Source organism: Vombatus ursinus, unplaced genomic scaffold (assembly GCF_900497805.2).
Source record: "Vombatus ursinus unplaced genomic scaffold, bare-nosed wombat genome assembly UNPS02015255.1, whole genome shotgun sequence".
NCBI classification, from domain to species: Eukaryota; Metazoa; Chordata; class Mammalia; order Diprotodontia; family Vombatidae; genus Vombatus; species Vombatus ursinus.
In genome coordinates, this window is record NW_020955033.1 from 22,618,013 (window position 1) to 22,640,833 (window position 22,821).

The 22,821-nt window shown below is 37.6% G+C and overlaps 1 protein-coding gene across 4 annotated transcripts in view; it reads left to right on the forward strand.

The window, feature by feature from the left end:
* The window catches only part of LOC114031829 (oxysterol-binding protein-related protein 1), a 305,142-nt gene that overhangs the window by 123,871 nt on the left and 158,450 nt on the right, over positions 1-22,821 (forward strand). Inside the window, exon 1 of one of the 4 annotated variants that reach the window (XM_027846972.1) lies at positions 10,971-11,064. The exons of the other annotated variants lie outside the window; for them this stretch is intronic. The gene's annotated coding sequence lies outside the window, so the exon portion shown is untranslated. Of the gene's footprint in view, positions 1-10,970; positions 11,065-22,821 lie in introns of those variants that run through there. 4 annotated transcript variants of the gene reach the window in all.

Here is a 22,821-nt window from a genome sequence, read left to right on the forward strand (position 1 = left end):
TAAAAGGTAAACATTAATAAACATTAAAAAGACTAAACAAAGATAAACTATTTTTATTCTAATACGGGTGAGATGATATATGTGTTGTCTCTGAAACCTCTCATCATCATGTATCTTAGAAGGGGTCTAATGGAATAAGAGGCCTAAGAGTAGTCTTTTGTGTCTTGATGATCTTAAGAGAAGCATGGAAAGAGGTGGAGTCAAGATGGCTGACTGAGCCTATCTGGGGTTTCCTTGGCAAAGAAATTGGGATGGTTTGCCATCTCTCTCTCCAGTGAATTAAGGTAAACAGAGGTTAAGTGACTTGCCTAGGGTCACACAGCTTGTGAATGTCTGAAGCCAGATTTGAACTTGGGTCTTTCTGACTCCAAGCCCAGTGCTCCAACCACTGAACCATCCAGCTGCCTATAGCCTAGCTCCCCACTATTCCCTTTTCAACAATCTCAAAAACGCACCAGACTTGAGTTCTGATTAGGAAAGCAAAGAAAAGACTATGATGAATTTTTTTCAATATATTGTTTACAAGAAACACATTTGAAATGGAACTCCATACAGAGTTAAAATAAGAGACTGGAACAGAATCCTTTATAGTTCATTTGAAATTAAAAAAAAAAGGCAAGAGTTGCAATCTTGATCTCAGGAAAAAGCAATAAAAAAATAATTAAAAAAGATAAACAGGGAAACTCCATTTTTCTGGAAGGCAACATACAATGGATAATATCAGTATTAAACCGATATTAATATCAATATTAAATGTATGACCCAAATGGCCTTAATATCTACATTCTTAAAGGAAAAGTTAAATGATTTACAGGGAGACATAAATAGTGAAACTATAATAGGAGGGGACCTCAATTTATCACCTCTCAATCCTAGATAAATTTAACTCAAAAATAAATAAGAAGTTAAAGACCTGAATAGAATTTTTAAAAAATTAGATGGGATAGAGCTGTGGAGAACATCAAACAGGAATAGAAAGGCTGTTAATCAACTGTGCATGGTACATTTACAAAAATTGTCCATGTTATTAGGTCATAAAAACCACACAAATGCAGAAAAACAGAAATACTAAATGTATCTTTTATTGATAATAATGCCATAATGTTATTAAATAAAGGGCTTTTGAAGCAAAGTTTAAGTTAATTAGAAACCAAATAGTTTAATCCTAAAGAATGAGTGGTTCAAAGAACAATTCATAGAAATAATAATTTCATGAAAAATAATGACAACAGTAAGAATATATGCCAGACTTTGTGATATCCAGCCAAAACAATACTTAGGGGAAAATTTTTATCTTTAAACTGCGTTTTAAATAAAAGAGAGAAAGAACAGATCAATGAATATGTCATATCTATAAAATATTACAAAACCAATTAATTAAAATCTCCTTAATGAAACGCTAAAATAGAAATCCTTAATATCAAAGGAGAGATTAACAAAATTGAAAGTAAAAAGCAAAAACCATTGAACTAATAAATAAAACCAAGAGCTCTTTATTTGGGAAAAAAAACCCTATAAAATAGATAAGCCATTAGCTAGTTTGATTTAAAAGAAGAAAATCAAATTACCAGAATCAAAAATGAAACAGTGAGTTTATAAGTAATGAAGAGGGAATAAAAATTATTAGGAGCTGTTTTACCCAACTATATGGCAATAAAACTAATGATCTAAATAAAATGGATGAAAATTTACAAAAACATAAATAGCCTACATTAACAGAATAGGAAATAGAATACTTAAATAACCTTATCTTAGAAAAAAGAAATTGAAGAATCCATAAATGAACTTTCAGAGAATACCCTGGGACCTTATGGATTTAAATGCAAATTCTACCCAGCATTTAAAGGATAATTTTAATACTACATAAACTATTTAAAAATACATAAAAGGGTGCCAAAAGTTCCTTCTATGATGCAAAAATAGCCCTTATATTTACACTAAGAAAAATCAAAGCAGATCAAGAAAACTATAAACTATTTCCCTAATGAATATTGATGCAAAAGTTTTGAACTAATATAAAACCCAAAGATCATACACTATGACCAGGTTAGCTTTATACTAAGAATGCAGGGCTAGTTCAACATTAGAAAAATTATAAACATAATTGACAGTGTTAATAACAAAAAAACAAAAATCATATGATTATTTCAATAGATGGTGAAAAAAGTTTTGTTAGAATACAGCGCCCATGCTTGTTAAAAACATTAGAACATATAGAAATAAATGGAACTTTCACTCTTTCCTTCACTGTTGGAGTTCAGGAGCAAGATATAAGTCAAGACAACTGGTGATGACCCCCAAATTAAAGGAATAAGCACATACATAGAGCAAACAAAAACATTATGTGTTTTTTTGTTTGTTTTGGGTTTTTTGTGAGGCAATGGGGTTAAGTGACTTGCCCAGGATCACACAGCTAGTGAGTATCATGTGTCTGAATCCAGATTTGAACTCAGGTCCTCCTGACTCTAGCACCAGTGCTCCATCCCCTGTGCCATCTAGCTGCCCCTGTTATGTTTTACAGGTAAAATAATGGCTTATTTAGAAAACTCAGAAAGTGAACTAAAAACATTAATTAAAACAATTAACAATTTCATCAAAGTTGCAGGATATAAATTAAACCCACAGAAATCATCAGCATTTCTGAATATTAACAATGAAGTCCAGTAGGAAGATATAGAAACAGAAATTTCATTTGAAGTAATTAAGGAGAGTATAAAATGCTTAGGAGTCTACCTACCAAGATGCATGCAAGAACTATAGGAACACAATTATAAAGGTTAAGAATAATAATGGAATCAGTGAATAAAAATGGGAAGGAAGGGGGCTAAGTGGTACCTGATCTTAAACTTTACCATTAAGCCATAATCATCAAAAGTGTGGTCCTAGAAATGGAGAAATTAAACTAGGTACACAGTCTACAGAAGCATATGATCATAGCACCCTGGTGTTTGATGAATAGCTGATGCAAGAGTCACTTCGACAGAACCTGTTAGGAAAACTGGAAAGTAGTCTGGTAGAAACTAGGTATAGACCAACATCTTATACTACATACCTGAAAAAACTCCAAATGAGTGTAATTTGTACATAAAGGTTGATGACATAAGCAGATTAGAGAGGCATTGGAAGACATTACCTGTCCAGTCTATGGATAGGTGACGAGCTCATGACCAAACAAGACATCAAGATATTCACAGACGGTAAAATATGCAATCTCAATTACATCCAGTTAACAAGTTTTTGCCCAGACAAAACTCATGTGGCTAAAATTAGGAGAAGCTGGAATTTAGGAAAAGGGTGTTTATACTAAGTTTCTCTGATAAAGGTCTTATTTCTAAGATTATATGTATATATATAAAAACTTACTTAAATTTATAAGACTAAAAGCCATTGCCCGTTTTGTAAATGTTCGAAGGATATGAATAGAACATTTTCAAAGGAAGAAATCCAAGCATATCAAGAGTCATATTTTTAAAGTGCTCTAGATTATTAATAACTAGAAAAACACAAATTCAAACAACTCTGTGATACACACATTAGATTGAGTAATTTGACAAAAAAGAAAATGATAAATGCTGGAGGGCCTGTGGGAAAACATATTTTAATGTGGAGCTGTGAACTAGTTCAGCTGCTATTCTGGAAAGCATCTTGAAACTATGCCCAAAAATCTGTTAAACTTTGGACCCAGTAATGCTGCTACTAATTTTATATTCCAGAGATATCAAAGAAAAAGTAAAAGGAGTTATATGTACAAAAATATTTATAGGAGCTCTTTTTGTAGTGTCAAAGAATTGGAAACTGAGGGGAAACCCACCAATTGTGGAGTGACTGAACATGTTTAGAGTATATGAATATAATAGCATCCTGTTGAGTTGTAAGAAGTGGTAAAGGGAGTGGTTTTTGAAAAACCTGGCAAAACTTGCGTGAACTAATGCGACACAAAGTGAGCAGAACCAGGAGAAAAAAATTGTACAATAACAAAAATAATCTAAAGACATCGATTTTGAAAGACTTAGAAACTTTGATCAGCAGAGTGACCAACCATGATTCCAAAGAGTCATAATGAAATTTACCCCCAGGGAGGTGGATGGACTCAGAGTACAAATTCAAGTATATATTTTTCTTTCTTTTTTCTCTTGGACATAGCTAATGCAGCAATTTATTTTGCACAACTGTACATACTTGTAATGAGTCTTGGGTTCTTTTGTTTGTTGTGTTTTGTTTTTGACTATCTTAATGTGTTCAGAGGTAGGGAAGGGAGGGAGAGAACACAGAACCAAAAAGAAAATAAAATTGAATTTAAAAAAAGTGGAAAGGGAAGGTAATAGAAATGCCTTTGGGGAGAAAGGAAAGGAAAGCTCAGAAACATTATTAATCAGAATGGGCAGGTAAAAGTCTATACAAACAAGAAAGAATGAATAAGGTTAGTGGCTTATACTTGATCCTCACTCCTATCTGTACTAGTCAAAGGAGAGAGGGAAGAATACATACATATAATTCGGTATAGAAATATATTTCAACAGGGAAATAGAAAAGAGAGAGTTATAGGAATGATAGATTAAAGGTTGTATTAGTCCTAATCATAACAAAATTTGAAAGATTTATATATTTATCTCTCTTTTTGAGATGGTAAGGAACTGGAATCTTAGGGGGTGCCCATCATTTGGGGGATGAGTGAACAAGTTATAGTATATGAATGTGATGAAACACTTGTACTGTAAGAAATGATGAAAGGGCTGGTTCCCAAAAAACTTGGGAAGGTCCATGTGAATTAATGCAGAATGAAGTGAACAGAAACAGGTGAACAGTTTATACTTGACCGCAATATTGTAGCAGGCAGCTAGGTGGCCCAGGCCTGGAAGACACGGGTTCAAATTCAGCCTCAGACTCTTTCTAGCTGTGTGACCCTGGGCAAGTCACTTAACCTCTTTTTGCCTTAATCCACAGAAGAAGGAAAAGGTGAACCACTCCAGTATCTTTGCCAAGAAAACCCCATAGACAGTATTGTCCACAGGGTCACAAAGATTTGGACATGACTAAACAACATCAATATTGTAAAGACAGACAGTTTTGAAAGACTTAGGATTTCTGAGCTGTCTAATGTCCAGCCATTTTTCCAGAGGACTAATAATGAAAAAGGGCAGCTAAGTGGCACAATGGATACAGCACTGGGCTTGCAATCAGGAAGATGAGTCTTCCTGAGTTCAAATCTGGCCTCAAATACTTACTAGCTGTGTGACCCTGGGCAAATCACTTAACCCTGTTTTCCTCACTTTTCTCATCTATAAAATGAGCTAGAGAAGGAAATAGCAAACCACTCCAGTATCTTTGTCAAGAAAACATCAAAATGGGGTCATGAAGAGTTGAACACAGCTGAAACAACTCAACAAAAAAAAAAGGTTGAAACATGCTATTTACCTCATGATAGGCAGGCCAAAGTCTCAGAATACAGATATAGATATATAGCTATAAATATATACATGTATTTATTGACGTCTTCATATCTGTGTGCATATATGTATGCAAATATACATATATATTGTTTTAGACATGATCAGTGCAGAAATTTGTTTTGTTTTGACTGTATGTTTGTAATAAGGTTTTTTTATTAAAAAAAAAAACAAAATTAGATAAAAAATAGAATGAGGATAGACTTGGATAATGAAACCGAGTAGTAGTAGACTAACATAATAGCTCAGGTGAGAGATTATGACAGCTTGAACTAGGGTCATGGCTGTGTGAATATTGGAAAATACAAATTTGGCAGCAGATTAGACTTGTGGGGTGAATAAGAGTGAGGATGTAAAAGCCTAAGTGACTGAGAGGATAGCAGTGCCTTTGATATAGAAATAGGGAATGGGCTTTAGATGATGGTGCCCTCGATAAAAGGCAGCTAGGTGGCACAGTATATAGAGTGCTGGGCCTGGAGTCAGTAAGACTCATTTTCCTGAGTTCAAATGTGACCTCAAACTCTTACTAGCAGTGTGACCCTGGGCAAGCCACTTAACCCTGTTTGTCTCAATTTTCTCATCTGTAAAATGAGTTGGAGAAAGAAATGGCAACCCACTTCAGTATCTTTGCCAAGAACATCCCAAATGGGGTCAGGAAGAGTTGGACACGACTGAAACAACTGAACCACATCAGCCCTTGATAAAAATGGGGGCAGTTTTGAGGGAAAAGAACAATGAGTTCTGTTTTGGACCTTTTGAGTTTACAATGCCTGTTGGGCATCCAATTCAAAATATTCAGCAGGCAATTAGTAATGCAGGACTGGTGCTTTGGATAGAAGTTGTGCTTGATATAGATTTGGTCGTTATATGAATACAGATAGTCACTGAGCCCACTAGAAACTGATAAGATCATCTAGTGAGAGCTTGGAGTAATTAAAGAGAAGAGGGCCTGGATAGTGTATTGGGGGGCACTGAGTGGTCAGACAAATAGGAGGAGCACCATGGGAATGCAATGTCATTGAAATGCAGAGAGAAAACATACAGAAGAGATGGTGATCTACAGTGTTTAATGCTGTAGACAGGTCTAGAAGGAAGAGGATTGAGAAAAAGGTATCAGATTTGGCAGTTAGATAGTAAACTTGGAGAGATCAATTTCAGATGGTCAGATCAAATGAGAATTTTTTTTTAATATGTGGACACTTGAGCATATTTGTAGTAGCATGGAAGGAATACCAGCACATAGGGAGAGATTGAAGATTAGAGAATGCTGATGATAATGGAGGCAATCTGCTGGAGAAGACAAGAATACCTGAGACCAAGTGTACATATAGGGGAGTTAGTCTTGGCAAGAATAGCCACTTTTTCATAGGCCACTGGAGTAGAAGACAAGATAGTGGTGAATGATACTATAGGGATATTAGAAGTCTCTGTAAATAGCTTTAATTTCTTTGTTCAGGTATAGGGTAAGCTCTTAGCTGAACATGTGATAAGATAAATTTGTTCCTGAACATGGCAGTGAAACACTTTTGGGTGATGGAAGATCAAAAATATGACCTTTCCTATGTATAGCTGAAGATTTTAAGATTTAGGTCTTGGTAGTTGATTAGATTGAGGAACTCATAAGTTAGAATGTTTGAGGGGAAAATCAGTATTTTGAAGTTCTTAGTATGAGGTCAGTAGTTTTGGTTAAGAGGGAGACTATGATCTAAGCATGGTACTTAACTCTTACTGAGTTGCCAATAATGTCTTCCAGGTTCAGGAACAGGTGATGAATTTGGATAGAGTAAACCTCAAAGGAGGAGAAGTTGCTGAGTGATTACAGGGAGAATTTGGAAGAGGCCATGGGGAGCAAAGAGTTATGATTTGACAACAGAAAGCATTACTAGGCTGTCGTTTATTTTTGAGAGAAATGTAGTGCTTAGAGCTATTTCATACTTGGTTATAGCTGGGCTTGGAGTCCTAGGATTTGAGTTGAAAATCTTGGCTCTGACATTGTCCATTTGACTTTGGACAAGTTGTTTAACACTTAACCTCAATTTCTCTTTTTCTCTTTCATTTTTTTTAATTAATTTTTTTAAATTACAAGGCTTTTTTCCTTCCTTTGACCTTCCTTCCCTCTTTCCCCACCCCCATTGTGGGGAAGGTGAGGGAGAGAATAGTGGCCATGTCTAACAATGTTAGAATGTGTCTCACACAATGTGTCTCATTCTGCATCATTTCTGTCATGAGCTGGGTAGCAATATTTATCTTCCATCCTTTGAAATCTTGGTTGTCATTTCATTGATCAAACTTCTTAGTCTTTCAGAGTTGTTCGTTTTTAAAATGTTGGTGTTATGGTATAAATTGTTCTCTTTCTGCTTGCTTCACTTCAAATCACTATATAAGTGTTCTTGGGTTTCTCCGAAACTATTTCTAAATTTCTTGAAACAATTCTATTCCATTACATTCATATGTCATAATTTGTTCAGCCATTCCCCAGTTTATGGGTAGCCCCCGGTTTCCAGTTGTCAGCACAAAAAACTGTTAGAATATTTTCTGATATATAAAACCTTTTCTTCTTTCTTTGATCTCTTTGGGGTGTAGGCCTTGTTCTGGTATTTGGTGGGTCAAAGAATATATATACTTAATAACTTTTGGAACAGTTCCAAATTGCTTTCTAGGATGGCTAGCTCACAGCTCCACCAAAGATACATCAATGTGACTTTTCCCTCAGTCCCTCCAACATTTGTCATTTCCTTTTTTCTCAGTGTTGCCAGGTGATAGGTATGAAGTGGAACTTCAGAGTTATTTTATTTGTATTTCTCTAATTATTAGTGATTTGGAGCATTTTTTTGTTTTGCCACTCTAATTCATCCTCCATTTAGCTGCCGAAGAGGTTTACTGAAAGCAGAGGTGGACCATGTCATACCATACCACATGATGCTGCCTCTCAACTCAGTAAACTCCAGTGGCTCTCTATCACCTCTAGGATCAAATACAAGATCTTGTTTGGTGTTCAAGGCCCTTCATAATCTAACCCTCACTCCCTGCCCCCTCAACTTTCTGGTTTTCTTGCACTTTACTCTTTGCCAAGTAATCCTTAGTCCAGTGACACTGTCCTCCTTGATGTTTCACAAACAAGACACTTTATCTCTTGGTGCTAAGCATTTTCTCTGGCTATCCCCCATGCTTGGAATGCTCTCCCTCCTCATTTCTACCTACTGGCTTCCTTCACAGCTGTCCTAAGATAGCATCTTCTACAGGAAGTTTTTCCCAAACCCTTTAAATTCTAGTACCTTCCCTCTTTTAATTATTTCCTATTTATCCTGTATAAAGCTTCTTTGTCCATATTTGTTTGCTTGCTGTTTCCTCCATTAAATTGTGATCTCCTTGAGGTCGAGGACTGTCTCTGCCTCTTTTTGTATTTCCAGTGTTTAGCATAGTGCCTGGCACATAGTAGGTGCTTGATAAAAGACTGCATTATTTAAAAAATACTGCTTGCTAAAAATTATAATTTATTTAATATTTTAGATTGTAGGCTTTTTGAGAACAGGATTTGTGTCATATCTTTATTCTGCTGATTACCCATAATAGACAACTAATGAAGATATGTTTAATTGAATGTTTCTAGACTAGTTTAGCACAATCAGAATCCTAATGAAAAAACTGTCCCTCCATTTAATCTGAAAGAACTTTAAGATTACTACTTGAAGAAGAGATTTCAGCCTTCATGCTGGAGTCTGTCATTAATTTTATGAATGGAACTCATACTTGGATTTCCTAAGATGCAAATTTTCAGGGTCTTAAGGGAAACAAAGAAGTATGACACTGTTCAGTTCACTATTTATTTTTAGGAATATAGGTAAATAACAAGAAAATAGATCCAGGTATCAATTCATTTCAACAGACATTTATTAAGTGCTTAATATGTGCAAGGCCTTTAGTTGTGTACTGTTCTTAGATTAAATCATGGGGTCACTCTTCATTCTTTAGGTTTTTTCTTAAGTTTTTGTTGATATCTTTTGTTTTTACATGACTTTCATTTCAGAATGTTTTTCTTTCACTCCTAAGCCAAGAGCTATTTCTTGAAACAAAAAAGTAAAAAAAAAAAGATTAAACAAAAAACAGTTTAGCAAAGCTAGCCTTAGGATTAAGTGTGCTTTCAATAACAAGTTTTCAGCAGCTGCATCTATAGGACCTGCATAGTAATTTTTATTTGTGTTTACAGTAATGACCCTTGAGATGCTAGGAATACTTCAGTTATCAGAGAAAGATTCAATAATAGGCACTATGGAGTATCCACTATGGCAACAAAGTAGCCTGATATGTTTAGAAAGATTTTCATTAGTATTTGAAAGTCATTTGTCCTTTCTCCTTTTACCCTTTGCAATTAATCAGAAATTCAGTTATTGAATATTCAGGGTAATTGGGTTTTGCTGTACTGTATAACTATAATCTAAGCAGATCATTGATTGTTTATTGTGTTGTGCACAAACTTTGATCCTTCTTTCACTATGCCAGAATCAGTCGATCAATAAGGATTTAATGAAGTGCCCACGATGTGTCAAGTGCTTTGCTAAATGCCGGTGGATTAAAAAACAAACAAAACAACTCCTGCCCTCAGAAAGCTTACATTCCAATGAGGGAGGCCACATACACATATAGTCATATAATATAATAAATGTATGCATGTATCTTAAAGATAAAGGATAGAACCTGACCTTAGAGGCAAAGGAACAGCCTTTCAAACCTACCAAATCCAAGTATTTTATTTTTAATAAGCAACGCTCTTATCTAGGTGAACCTTAATTTTTTCTGAGGAGACAAATGACATTTCTTTATTCAGAGAGCTGGCTCAAATGCTGTATAAAGGTATCTATGAGTAATAAGATATTTGCAAAAGGTTCTCAGCATGTCTAACTGGTGTGTCCTGTTAAATAAGAGCAAAGCACTTTTCTTCCCCGCCAAAGGGAGGGGTTGGAGAGGATTGTTTTGACTTTTAAAAGGGGTGGGGCTGTAGGTGCAAAAGCAGTCTGGGGAAGAGCCCTAGTAGGGAGTGAGGGTCAAGTGAGGACCAAGCCTGTATTTCTGAGCGTGCTGCGTGTACACAGCCCACTTTAGGACCTTGCAGGAACCTCTACGCTCCTTGCGTCCAAGTAGCAGGCTCCCTTACTTCCCGTCCCAGAAAAATCCGGACAGCTGCTCCGCTCTGCTCCTTTTCCTGAGGGGTTGTTTGCAGGGGCTTTGGCCGCTCCTCCCTGCACTCTCGGCTTGCTCCGCCTTTCCCGTTTTCTACATGTGACTCGGTGCCTGTCTGCAAGGAGGGAGGGAGACAAGGGCAGAAGACCAGGATCAGACCAGGAAAGCAGAGCTCCCGGGCCATTTGCGGAGGGTGCAGCCCCGACGGGTCAAGTCTCGCCTGCGGGGAAACGAGGGCCGCTGGCTGGCACCCAGAGAAGCCAGAAACTATAAATACTTGTCCCGCTTGGGTGCAGGGGCCGCAGCGGGCCCCTGGGACCCTGACTCTCCTCTCTCGCGATAAGCTTTTTGCAGAGGGGTTGCAGCCAGTGTCCACCTCAAAGGCTGCAGCTGCTGGCGCGACTCTGCTGCTGGTATCCGGAGCCAAGCTCTGGAGAAGGTAACTACCAGAGCCGGGGCGCCGGGAGACCTTGCGGGGCCGTCCAGGGTCAGAGGTGCTGTAGCTTGGGAAGGGGGTGACAATGGGGGTGCTGCTGCTGCAACGGCAAAGAAAGCTTCCCGAGGATTGAACTCGAATCCAGGGAAACTGTCCGGAGGAGCCCGCAGTATGCAAGCGGCAGGGTGTGAGTGTGAGAGAGAGAGAAAAGGGGAGAGAGAGAGTGTGTGTGTGTGGGGGGGGGAGGTTATTGATGTAGCCAGGTTATCAGCCTCTAAAACGGGTTGCAGAGGAGGGAAAAACTGGACTTAAGCCAAGAATCTGCATGAATGGCTTCTGGCCAAGCTTGGGGGGGGGGGGGGGGTAGTGCAGCCCTAGGGAATTGGTTGGGGTGGGGTGAAGAACAGGAAACTGACCCCCATTGTGCCTTACTTAGGAAAATACTGCAAGGTGAATGCTTAGGTTGTCTTCTTGGGGGGTGGGGTAAGTATTGCTCAGAGAAAAAGATAGAACAAGAGTTAAATACCCCATTGGTTTTTTGTTTTTGTTTTGTCCTTTTTTATGCTGAATTCTGCTAACATGTCAAATAGGCTAGGATAGGAGGCAATGAAAGAAACTGTTGTCCTAAATAACCTTCCAAGTTAGTGAGTTGTTGCCTATCACCATCCTGGTTGACATTGAGATGAACTTAGCGTGGGCTGTTTAGAAACCAAGCTTAAAAACATGTACTGTTATTAAGAGGCTCTAACTTTAAATTCTTAGTATTAGTTTACGTTTTTGTTTATCCCTAAGCTTTTGCGCTTTTTGAGCTTTTGGTTGAAATAAAGAAATACATCTCTCTGCATCATGGTATGCTGCTAGTTTGTTGGGGGGGGTGTTGAGGGAACAAGAGAAGATAAATGTAGCTGAACACCTAAAAAAGCCCATTTTGATCATTGTTTTAAAAAACTGTTATAAATTTCTGAATTTATTTTGGATATAGTACAGTATTTGACTTTTGAAAGCATAGTTCTATTATCTGGACAGCTTTTCCAAAATAGAAAAATGCTTGAAATGTGTGTTGGTGGAGTTAATATATACAGTGGTGGGTTAGAGTCTCTGGATTGAAATATTAACTTTGCTTTCACTTTCTGGTTTCATTAAAGTTTGGTTTCAGCCCAGATGCTGATATTTTTGGCGAGTTCAGCTCATTTTCATTTCAGTGGATATTTAGTATGTACAAACTGTGGGTAAATGAAGAGAGCTATTTTTGTCCTTTGGCTCAGTATAATTCTATTTCAAGCTGAAATTCCGTTTCTCAACCGTAAATGAAGTATCTTTTATTTTTATCATTTAAAGAAATTATGACCTTTTAAGACAGTCATGTTTTGTGATCCATTTTCGCCTATTTTGGAGGATTGGGAATTTTAGGTTTTTGAGATTACATTGTTATAAAGATGCCAAATGCAAATCCATAAGCCTCAGTTATACACCTTAAAAAAGGAGAGGAAAAATTATTTTAAAACCTGTTTTAAAGCTCATCAAGGTGTAATTTTTCTAGTTCATACTAAAGTCATCCCACACATGCCAAAAGTACTGTTACTTAAGTGTTTGAATCACCAAGTCTCAGGGCCCTCAGAGATCATTTAGTCCAATTTGTACCTGAAAGGAGTCTCTTCTATTATAACCCAACATCACATATTGTATAACTGATTTATTTAAAATGTACTGTAATATTAAGGTCACAGTACATATTAAATACATAATTATCATTTATGAAATTTTTATTGTTAAAAATACTATTTATTTCTATTACTTAAACTCTTTAGGTTTATCAGCTCCAATTACATATTAGGTGAATTTTTCAAGTATTTGTGAGAGAAATTTAGTACTGCTTAACTTACATAAAAAGTACAATATATAATAACTTAAGTGTGTATAAAATAAACATCTCAATCATCTCACCTATCAAACATCTCACCACTGACTATGGTACCAAGGGGGCCATTGCAGGAGAATATTGTCTTTGGATTCATTCTCAAAATGGTAGCTATAAGACCACAACATTCTTGGTTAATTTAATTGACCATTGTTGTTCTATCCATTAATTTTTTAAAAAATGTTTTAAAAAATCTGTTCATATTTTGTGGTCAGTATAACATTTGGGGATAATATAAGTTTTATTACCAGCTGAGCTGGTAATATATTTGTCCTACAGATGTCTTTTTCAAAGCTTAAAAAAGGTTGCTTCCTCATACTAGTAATCTGTGATTTGACCAACAAGTCTTATGTTGACCATAACTATAACCTTCATGATTTTCTCACAAGGTGGTTGTGGAAAAGTGCACATAGCCCTGTAGGATGTGTAAGCTCTTTGAGGTCAAAGAATGTTTTTCAGTTTATGTTTGCACCACACAGTGGCATAGTGCCATGCACGTGATCGGAGCCATATAGATATTTGTTGGATTAGATTGTAAACTTTAAAACCCTGTGTAAATGAGAATTATTATTTCATAAACTTTTAGCTTCCTATATCTAACTTAATTTTTTTATATTGAAGAGTTATAATCTCATCCAGTCTGTAGCATTAGTCTTACGGTTTCATATATAGAGAACTGTTGAGTATACATTTCCAATGTAAAACATTTCCCATATTAATCATTGGATCATAGATTTAGAGCTGGAAATATCTTAGAGGTTATCTATTTTGCCTCCTTCATTTCAGAGCTTGGAAAACTGTGGCCCAGAGAAATAAATAACTTGCCCAAGCTCATACAAGTGGAAGCAGCATGTTTTAAGCCAGTATTAACAAATTTTGAGTTGCAATTGAATATTCTCATTATTTACTTCTCTTTTACAGTTTTTATGCCTTAGAAATTGCTTTTTGAAATAATTTTTTTTTTGCTCATTAACACCTCAAGAATTGGGAAAATTCAGGCCTTTCTAAAGAAAAAGAAGAAAGTAGACTAGTAAAACAGGTTATTTTCAGTTTTTAAAGAGAGTCTAATGGTAAAGAATTTGTGTAAACAATATTGTGCAGCTGTTTAGTGTTTTTTGTTTAGATTTTTGAGTCACATCCATTACAGACCGGTCCTTAAATTAGTTTACTCAAATCTCCATTGTTTTGAAACCAAGATTAACCAACATTTATTTTTGCTGCTTTTTAAATTTTGCCTGGTTTTGTAAGTTAGGTTTATCCATTAGTTGTGGATAGGACCTTTTTCCATGAGAAAGAAAACAGAATATAATTTTGTGTTTTCATCACTTATCAGCCCTGTCCCAAGACTTGTATCCAAGCTTGGCATTCACTAGTTCTGCCAGCCTCAAAACATCTGAAGAACCTTGGGCTATACCAGGGTTGGAGAATCTTTGGCCTCGAGGCTACATGTGGCTCTCTAAGTCCTCAAGTGTGGCCCTTTGAATCCAAACAAATCTTTTTGTTAAGGGGATTTATCCTGTGAAGTTTGAATTCAGTCAGAGGGCTGCACTTGAGGACCTAGAGGGCCACATGTTGGCCCCAAGGCCCCTGGTTCTCCACCCCTGGGCTATACTATAGCTTTAAAAATTAATGGATATTGTTTTGTAATAAAGTGTGTCCAGCCAAAGGAAGGTAGTTCAGAATTTTGTACATTGTTTCCAAAAATTTTGAGAAGTTACAAGGATTTTATTGTGGTCTTATTTCATTTTCAAAAGTATTTTGAAATAATTTGACAATGACTGGCTTTTTGTTACATGTATTTTTATTGTATTTTCATGGCCGAAACCCAGGGTAAAGAAAATTCTGTCTACTCAGTTGCCTTTGCTTTTAAAGTTATCTTTATTTCCATATTTGATTTTTCTAAGGTTTTCTTTACCCTTTATATCTCCCCTAGCTAGAGGATTCGAATGACTCTCAACATTCATTTTTTATAAGATTCTAAGTTCAAATTTTTCTCCCTCTCCTTTCCCCAAGATAGCAAGCAATCTGATTGGTATATGTTATACATGTGTAATCATGTTAGACATATTTCCACAAGATTGACTCTCAGTGTTAAGTGTTGTCTCTTGACTCATACTAGCTGTGTGACCTTGGACTAGTCACTTAACCTCTTAGTGCTTCAGTCAGCTCTTTAAGACTGTAAATTATAGAGCAAATACTAATCCATATTGAAGGAGTTCTTCACCAGGAATTGCCTTTCCTGATGAAATTGTTACCCCTCCCAACTCCAAAACATGAAAGGCACTGTGGTTAAGCACTTAAGATCTTTGCTCCAAGTTTGTTTGGTTTTTTTAAAATCCATTCCTCCTTCTGTACCTGCCCTTGTGTTTTTTGTATGTATATTTTAAAAACTTAATCTGGTTGATGAAATCCCTGATAAAATTGGATTAAATTGTACATCCATATTAGTCTCTTTGGACAACTCAGCCTTTCTTCCTCATGGGAATTGCTTCCTTTTGTGTCTTCAGAATTTAATTCTTGAGAGATTTTCATTTGGGGGTAAATTTCCATTATAGAATTTTAGTTCATGTGATCCTGTTCTTTCTGTGAACCCCCTTTTTAAAAAAATATTCTTTCAGACTCTATGGTATATATCAAAGTAATGCTAAGTTTGCCTTTATCACAAATTCTAAGATGAAATGACCCTTTGTGCTAAAATTGTGTCTTGTTCTGGTCTCCTGACCACCTCCTCTCTTTCTGGTCATTATCGTGAGTGTAAGTAGCCAGTATAAAGTGGCATTACTAAGAAGATTGCGAAGGAACCCAAGCAGTCACAGACAAACCCTTCCAAAGATCAAAGAAGCATAATTTACAAATTGTATCTTTTATTACCCCCAAATCACATCCTGTTAATAGATGCTAAATCAAGGGAAGCCCTTGAGGCCTTGCTGTCAGCACCTTTGGATCTTGTAGTATGTAGCTAAGACAAGTTCCAGACATCTGTAGTAAGACCCGCAGAACACCAGTGGTGCTGATAACTTTGAGATAATGTGATAAAGTTTTGCTTACAACTTTGAGGTGGTGTAAGATCCCAAACTCCTCCCCTTACCCTGAGCACTCTTCCATCTTCGTGGAAGATGGGAGCAGGCTGCCAAGTGCTCCCAACTCTAATTCATGAGTAGAAGAGTTATGCTTTGTGCCTCTCCCCCACCTCATCTTCTTCCCCTGCTTCCTGCCTTCATTCACCCTATCCCTGACCCTCCCCTGTCTCTGCACCCCTTTTCACTGCATGTCCCTGTATTTTCTGTGCCTATTTGTCCCTACACTTGTGTCTTATTAAGGTGTGATTGTAGCCTCAATTTCAGCTTACATTGTGGTCTTTGTTGGTGAATACCCAAAGAACCAGGTGTGCCTGCCCCCATTTCATAATTTCACAAATTAATTATCAATTCACCCTCCCCCGATGTTACCATTATTTACATTCCAGCAACCACTTTCTCCTTGTTGCTGAGCATCAGATCTAGAATAGCAGTTGCCTTTTTTGTCAAGTCAGGATATCTTGACTGTTCTGGTTTGGGTAGGGAGTGTTTCAGTAACTGTCCAGATAATTGAAATCCTTCATTTTTCCTTTATTGTCATCATCATCATCATCACCATGCCAGTTATTGAGTGCTGGGGATTCAAAGAAAGGCAGAAATACAGAGTTCACACTCTAATGAGAATACATACTTATGTGATATATGTCATACATTAAACATATGATATATATATTCAATCTAAATGGGAGGTAATCTCAGAAGAAATGCACTAGCAGTCAGGGTGGGGGAAGGGTGAAGAAAAGCCCCTTACAGAAGGTAGGCTTTCAGTTGAGTCTTGAATGAAGCCAGGAGGGAGAAGAGCAATCCAGGCTGTGGGGGTGGGAGGTGGGAGGTTAGAGTTAACACTGCATGTTCAAGAAACAGCAGGATCGTAGAGGAGCAAGGAACAGCTAGATCATAGGGTTCATTGAGGGGAGTAAAATATAAGAAGACTGGAAAGGTAGGAAGGGCCAGGGGGTGCGTGAAGGGCTTTAAAAGCCACACAGAGGATTTTTTATTTGATCCTAGAGCCACTGGAGTTTAGAGTAAGGAGTGACAAGGTCATGCTTGTGCTTTATAGGAAGATTGCTTTGGCAACTGAATAAAGAATGGATTGGAGAGGGGAGAGACTCGAGGCAGGGAGGCTAACCTGTTGTTATTGCCGTAGTCTAGCAAAGAGGTGATGATGGATGGCCTGTACCAGGATGGTGGGGGTGTGTTTGGAGCATATATGAGGGCTTTTATGAAGGTAGAGATGACCAGACTTGGCAACAGATTGGATATGTGGATTGGAGTGGCATGAGTTGAGGATGACACTCAGGTTGCAAGCCTGAGTGACTGGGAGGATGGTGATGCCCTTGACGGTAATAGCAAAAGAGGGGGGTTTTGGTGGGGAGGGATTCTGATTTGGATATAGTGAGTTTGATATGCCTATAGGTTATCCTGTTTGAGATAATAGAGAGGCAATTGGAGATCAGGAGAGGTTATTTTCAGCTCATTCTTAAATGATATTTTCTTTTTATTTTCTTTTTAGGCAATTGGGGTTAAGTGACTTGCGCAGGGTCACACAGCTAGTTAGTGTCAAGTGTTTGGTCCGAGGTTGGATTTGAACTCAGGTCTTCCTGACTCCAGGGCCAGTGCTCTATCCACTGCGCCACCTAGCTGCCCCCTTGGCTTATTCTTTATAGAGCTTTTTTTATATCTTGTTGTTGGCATGTTGTCTCCCCCATTAGACTTTGAGCTGTTTGAGTAGGGACTTTCTTTTGCCTTTCTTTGTATTCCCACAGATTTACACTGTGCCTGGTACACAGTAGGTACTTAATTAATGCTAACTGACTGAATAGGATGGATGCGGAGGAGTTTGCCTTGTCAAGAAGAGTCACCTCTTCCCATGAAACAGGAGTGGAGGAGATGGTAGGGGAAGACATTTAAGGGATGTGAGATGAGGAGGGGAGAAGAAGGAGTTTACAGTGAATGGCCTCAATTTTCACAGTGAAGTATAAAATCAGTCAGTCCCTGCTTTCAAGGAGCTCACAATGTAATGGGGAAGACAACATGTCAATTATGTGCAAACAAGATACATACTCACACACACACACACACACACACACACACACACACACGATAAGTTTAATCAGTGGAGGAGAGATGTTAGAATTAAAGAATGGGGTTGGGAAAGTCTTCTGGTAGAAGGTGAGATCTTACTCAGGACATGAAGCAAACTAGGGAAACCGTGAAGCAAAGACGAGGAGGGAGAGCATTCCAGGCTTGGGGGATAGTCAGAGAAAATGTCTGGAGTTGAGAAATGGAGTGGCTTATTCAAAGAACATTAAAGAGGCCAATTAAAAAAAAAAAAAAAGAAAGCATCAGGCAACTTTCCAAAGTGATAAGTTATAGAGCAGATGCTGATCTTCATCCTTACTGGAATTTCCTTATACCAATGAAATCAGTCATCTGGTAAACAAAACAAAACAAAACAAAAAAACCCAACAAAGCATTTTGATAGGAATTGGAGGGTTAAAGCAGTGACAGAAAGAGAAACTTAAAACTATATTATTAGGACTTAAAAGATAAGGCATTTCTGAAATCTTATATGTCAAAGAGAATAAAGAATTTAATTTACAAGAAGTTGTTTACTTTAATATTTTAGCCTTAACTATTGCTTTGAATTCTTTCAGAATTCATGCTGCTCAAGTACTAGGAATTAATTCTCACATCAGTGAAATTAAATTTGTTGCACTTTAAGTTGTCATCTCAATGACAATGATGAACTGTTGAATTATACCATTTAAGATTGTTTTTACAGAGTGTACTTCATTGACAGTAAAACTCATGATGATTCCTTCTCATGCTGGTAACTAATGTAAGAAAACCTGCTCACAAAAAATGCTAAAAAACTAGAAATTTTCCTTGTCTTTTGAACTTGTTAGCTATTCTTTGTTCACCTGTGTATAGACATGTGAGGTCATGGGTTTAATTAGTGGCTTCTTCTGTTTTGTATATCTACTTTTATTTCTTTTCTGTGCTGTAGTTGCTCTCCATGGTATCCAATACAATGGATATTCTCTATCTAAATGGTACATGAATTATCTGCCAACCGCATTAACCCTTTTTTAAAGTAAAAACTCAATTGTGCACATATTATACAGGCTTTTATGTGCAAAAGAAGATAAGAGGTATGAAGATGACATGATCTCTACCTTGAAAGGGCTTACGGTCTGGTAGTGGGTACATTAATAAGTATAATGCAAAGAATTAAGTTCTCGATAGAGTTACAGAGTGCTTCTACATCAGAAGAGACAGAAATCCAGCTTAAGGGACCAGGCCTTTTTTTTTTTTTTTTTTTATTAAGGAAGTACTATTTGGGTTGGGTCTTGAAGGAATAGATATGATCTCACCCAAAGAAATGGATGTGAATGTGAGATATGGGCATTCTCTGTATAGGAAGCTATGTAGAATGAGCATGGGAAGAAAAGGATAGATCAGATTTGGAACAAGGCAGATAGACTGGCGAGAACATTAAGTATGTAAGGGAAACTAGTGTGAGATTAACCTCTTCACCTTGTACATCTAGAGATAGAGAATTTACAGTCTACAAGAACAATCCCCTTCATTTTATAGATGAGGAATTTAGGCCTAGAGAGGCTGAGTGGCTTGTCCAAAGCCACACAGGTAGCCAGCAGGCATTTATTAAGTGCTTACTATATACAAGACTGTGGGGATACAAAGGAAGGCAAAAATTCAGTCCCTACTTTCAAGGACCTCACATTCTAATGGAAGGAACCGTAAGTAAGTGACTATGTACATACCTGATAAATAGAGTAGATAGAAGATAATCTCAGAGGAAAGGCACTAGCAGTTAGGGGTAAGGAAGGGGACCAGGAAAGACCTCATATAGAAAGTAGGATTTGAATTAAACTTTGAAGGAAGCCTGGAAAGCTGGGCATCAGAGGTGAAGAGTGAGACCATTCCAAGTGTGCAGTGGAACAGTCAGGATGCAGTGTTATGTGTGAGAAGCTATAAGTAGGTCAGATTACGTGTATTGCAGAGTACATGGAAGGGAAACTGGAAGAGTATGAAGGGGTCGGGTTGTGAAGGACTTTAAATAGCAGAGGATTTTATATTTATTTGATCCCGAAGGTATAAAGAACCACTGGATTTTATTTAATAGGGAGACAACACAGGCAGACCTGCTCTTTAGGAAAGTCACTTTGGTAGCTGAACAGAGCATTGATTGGAACAGGGAGAGATTTGAGGCAAAGAGATGAATTAGAAAGTGATTTCAGTATTCTAGGAAAAGAATTGATAGGGGCCTGCACCGGAGTGGCGGCTCATTGATTCTAGAGAAGGAAATATATAAGAGAGAGATTTCAAAGATGATAGGATTTGATAATGGATTGGCTATGTGTGGTGAATGAAGCATAGAATATTATCCCAAAGTGACAAACTGGATGACTGGGAAATGGTAGTGACCTCCACAATAATAGGAAAGTTGGGAAGTGGGGAGGATTTTTAGGGAAAAATACTGTGTCCCACTTTAGATGTTTTGAGTTTGAGATGTGTGTGCGACTTCCAGTTTGAGATGTTTAAAAGGCTGTTGGTAAGGGTGGGACTGGAAAAACAGGATAGACCTGGGAATCATCTTTATAAAGATGATAATTGAACACGTGGGAGCTGATAAATCACCAAGTGATAATATGTGATAATATGCAGTAAAAAGAGAAGGAGGAGGACCATGATGGAGCCTTGGGGGAAACCCATAGTTGGTGGGAATTAACATGGATGGAGGAGGAGACTGAGAGGGAGCAGCATACAGAAAGGAGAACCAGGAGAAAAAACAGTGTCATGAAAAGGTAGAGATTGTATCTAGTAGGAGCTATCAACAGTGTCAGAGGTCATAAATTGTAAAAGCAGGATTTGAACTTGGGTCATTTGATTCCAAACTCAGTGCTCTTTCCACTGTACCAAGATGCCTTCGCTGTAGGCATACAACTCCCTAAACTGGGCTAAATTACAGAGAGCCTTATATGCCAAGCTAAGGAATTAGTCATTTATTAAGCAGATACTAAGGAGATTTTGAATATTTTTGAGCAGTGAAATAATAAGGCTTGTGTAATTAAAAAATTAATTTGTCAGTATGAAGGATGGATTTAAGCATGAGAAGCTAGAGGTGGAGAAACCAGTTAGATGAAACATAATATAATAGAAAGAACCCTGAGTATGACGTCAGAACACCTGCATTTGGATCCTTCCTCTAACAGTTTCTTTCTCTATAAACCAACAGGGATGGGCTAGATTACATCTAAGGAAGGTCCTTCTGGTTCTGAATCTATGCTGTTACAGTCCTATAACTACACTAGCTATTAAAATCGCTGCCTTCAAGGTTGAACTCTGATGTTCCCTTTATGAAGTCTTCCCTTCTTGAATCATCTCAGATGAGATGCCCTTCGTCAGATTCCTCGTCGCACTTTGCCTGGCTCTCCTTTTCTTCCTTTTCCTATTTGTGTCATATAGATTTGTCATATACCTCCTCAACGGACTACAAATTATTCCTGGAGGGCAGAGACTGTATTTTTCATCTTTGTATCCTCAGCAACTACCACATGCCTTACACATAGAAGGCATTTAATATATTTGTTGTAATTAAATTAGAGGTGAAACTTGCATCCATGTATCAAGAGCCCTAATGACAATCTTAAATGGAGGTTTTGCATCGATCAGATGACAGCTTGCTTTGGTTTATATTTTTTTCTTGAAAAGAAAATGTGATAATGAAGTGTTTAATACCAAGTCCTGGAGTGCTGCTAAATGAGTATGAAAGGGATGCTGTTTGCTACAGTTTTGCTGTTCCAAACATTAGGAGGGCTCCATCAAACATTTGATACAGAGTGAGCTGAAATGAGCATAAACCAAAATGGAATGGACTAAAGAAAATGCTTCAAGGTATCACTTCAAATTAGAAGCAGTAGAAAGCTGTGTCTGGCTAGAAAGCCACTGAAGCTGATAGGACAGCCTGATGTGTAACAAGGAGAAGTGAAATAACAGGTTTGTGTTTGGTGTTTGGTGAAAGACACCAAGAAGAACATGGATTTAAGAGGCAGAGTTCTCAACAGTAATAAGCTTTAAAAAGAATCACTGAAGCTACCAGCCTGAGAATGTTTTGGTTGAGTATGACATGGAAAAGACAGCAAGTCAAATGTTGGTATGTTTGACAACAAGGTGGCTCGTTGGAAAGGCATGCTGCACCTGAGTCTAATCCGGTCTCAGAAACTTACTAGATTTGTGGATTTGGGCAAGTCACTTAACCTGTGTTAGCCCCAATGTCCTCAACTGTAAAATGGGGATGGTAACAGCATCTACCTTGCAAGGTGGAGGATTACTTAATTTCCATTCAGTGAATAATAATTAAACTCCTACTATGTGCTAGGCACTGTGCTGAGCATTGGAGATTCAGAAAGAAAGATAGTCTTTGCCCTCAAGGAGCTTAGAATCTAAGAGGGGGTGGGGTGTGAATAGTACACAAAAGGAAGCTGAAAGGGGGAGTACAGGTGAGGAAAGGCATCAGGGGGTACCCAGCACAGGGGCATGATGTTCCCTGAAGTGGAGATTAAGCAGAGCTGCTGATGAAAAATGTAGTTACCTGCAAAGTTCTGTTCCCTTTATAAAGAAATAAAGTTTATTGCTCTACCTTCTAGCCTTCCAAATAGAGGGAAGAGGAGACTGAGGACGTTGAGAAGGTGCTGATATTCTTGTGGAGAGGAAACCAGTATTTTGTAAAGTGCTTAG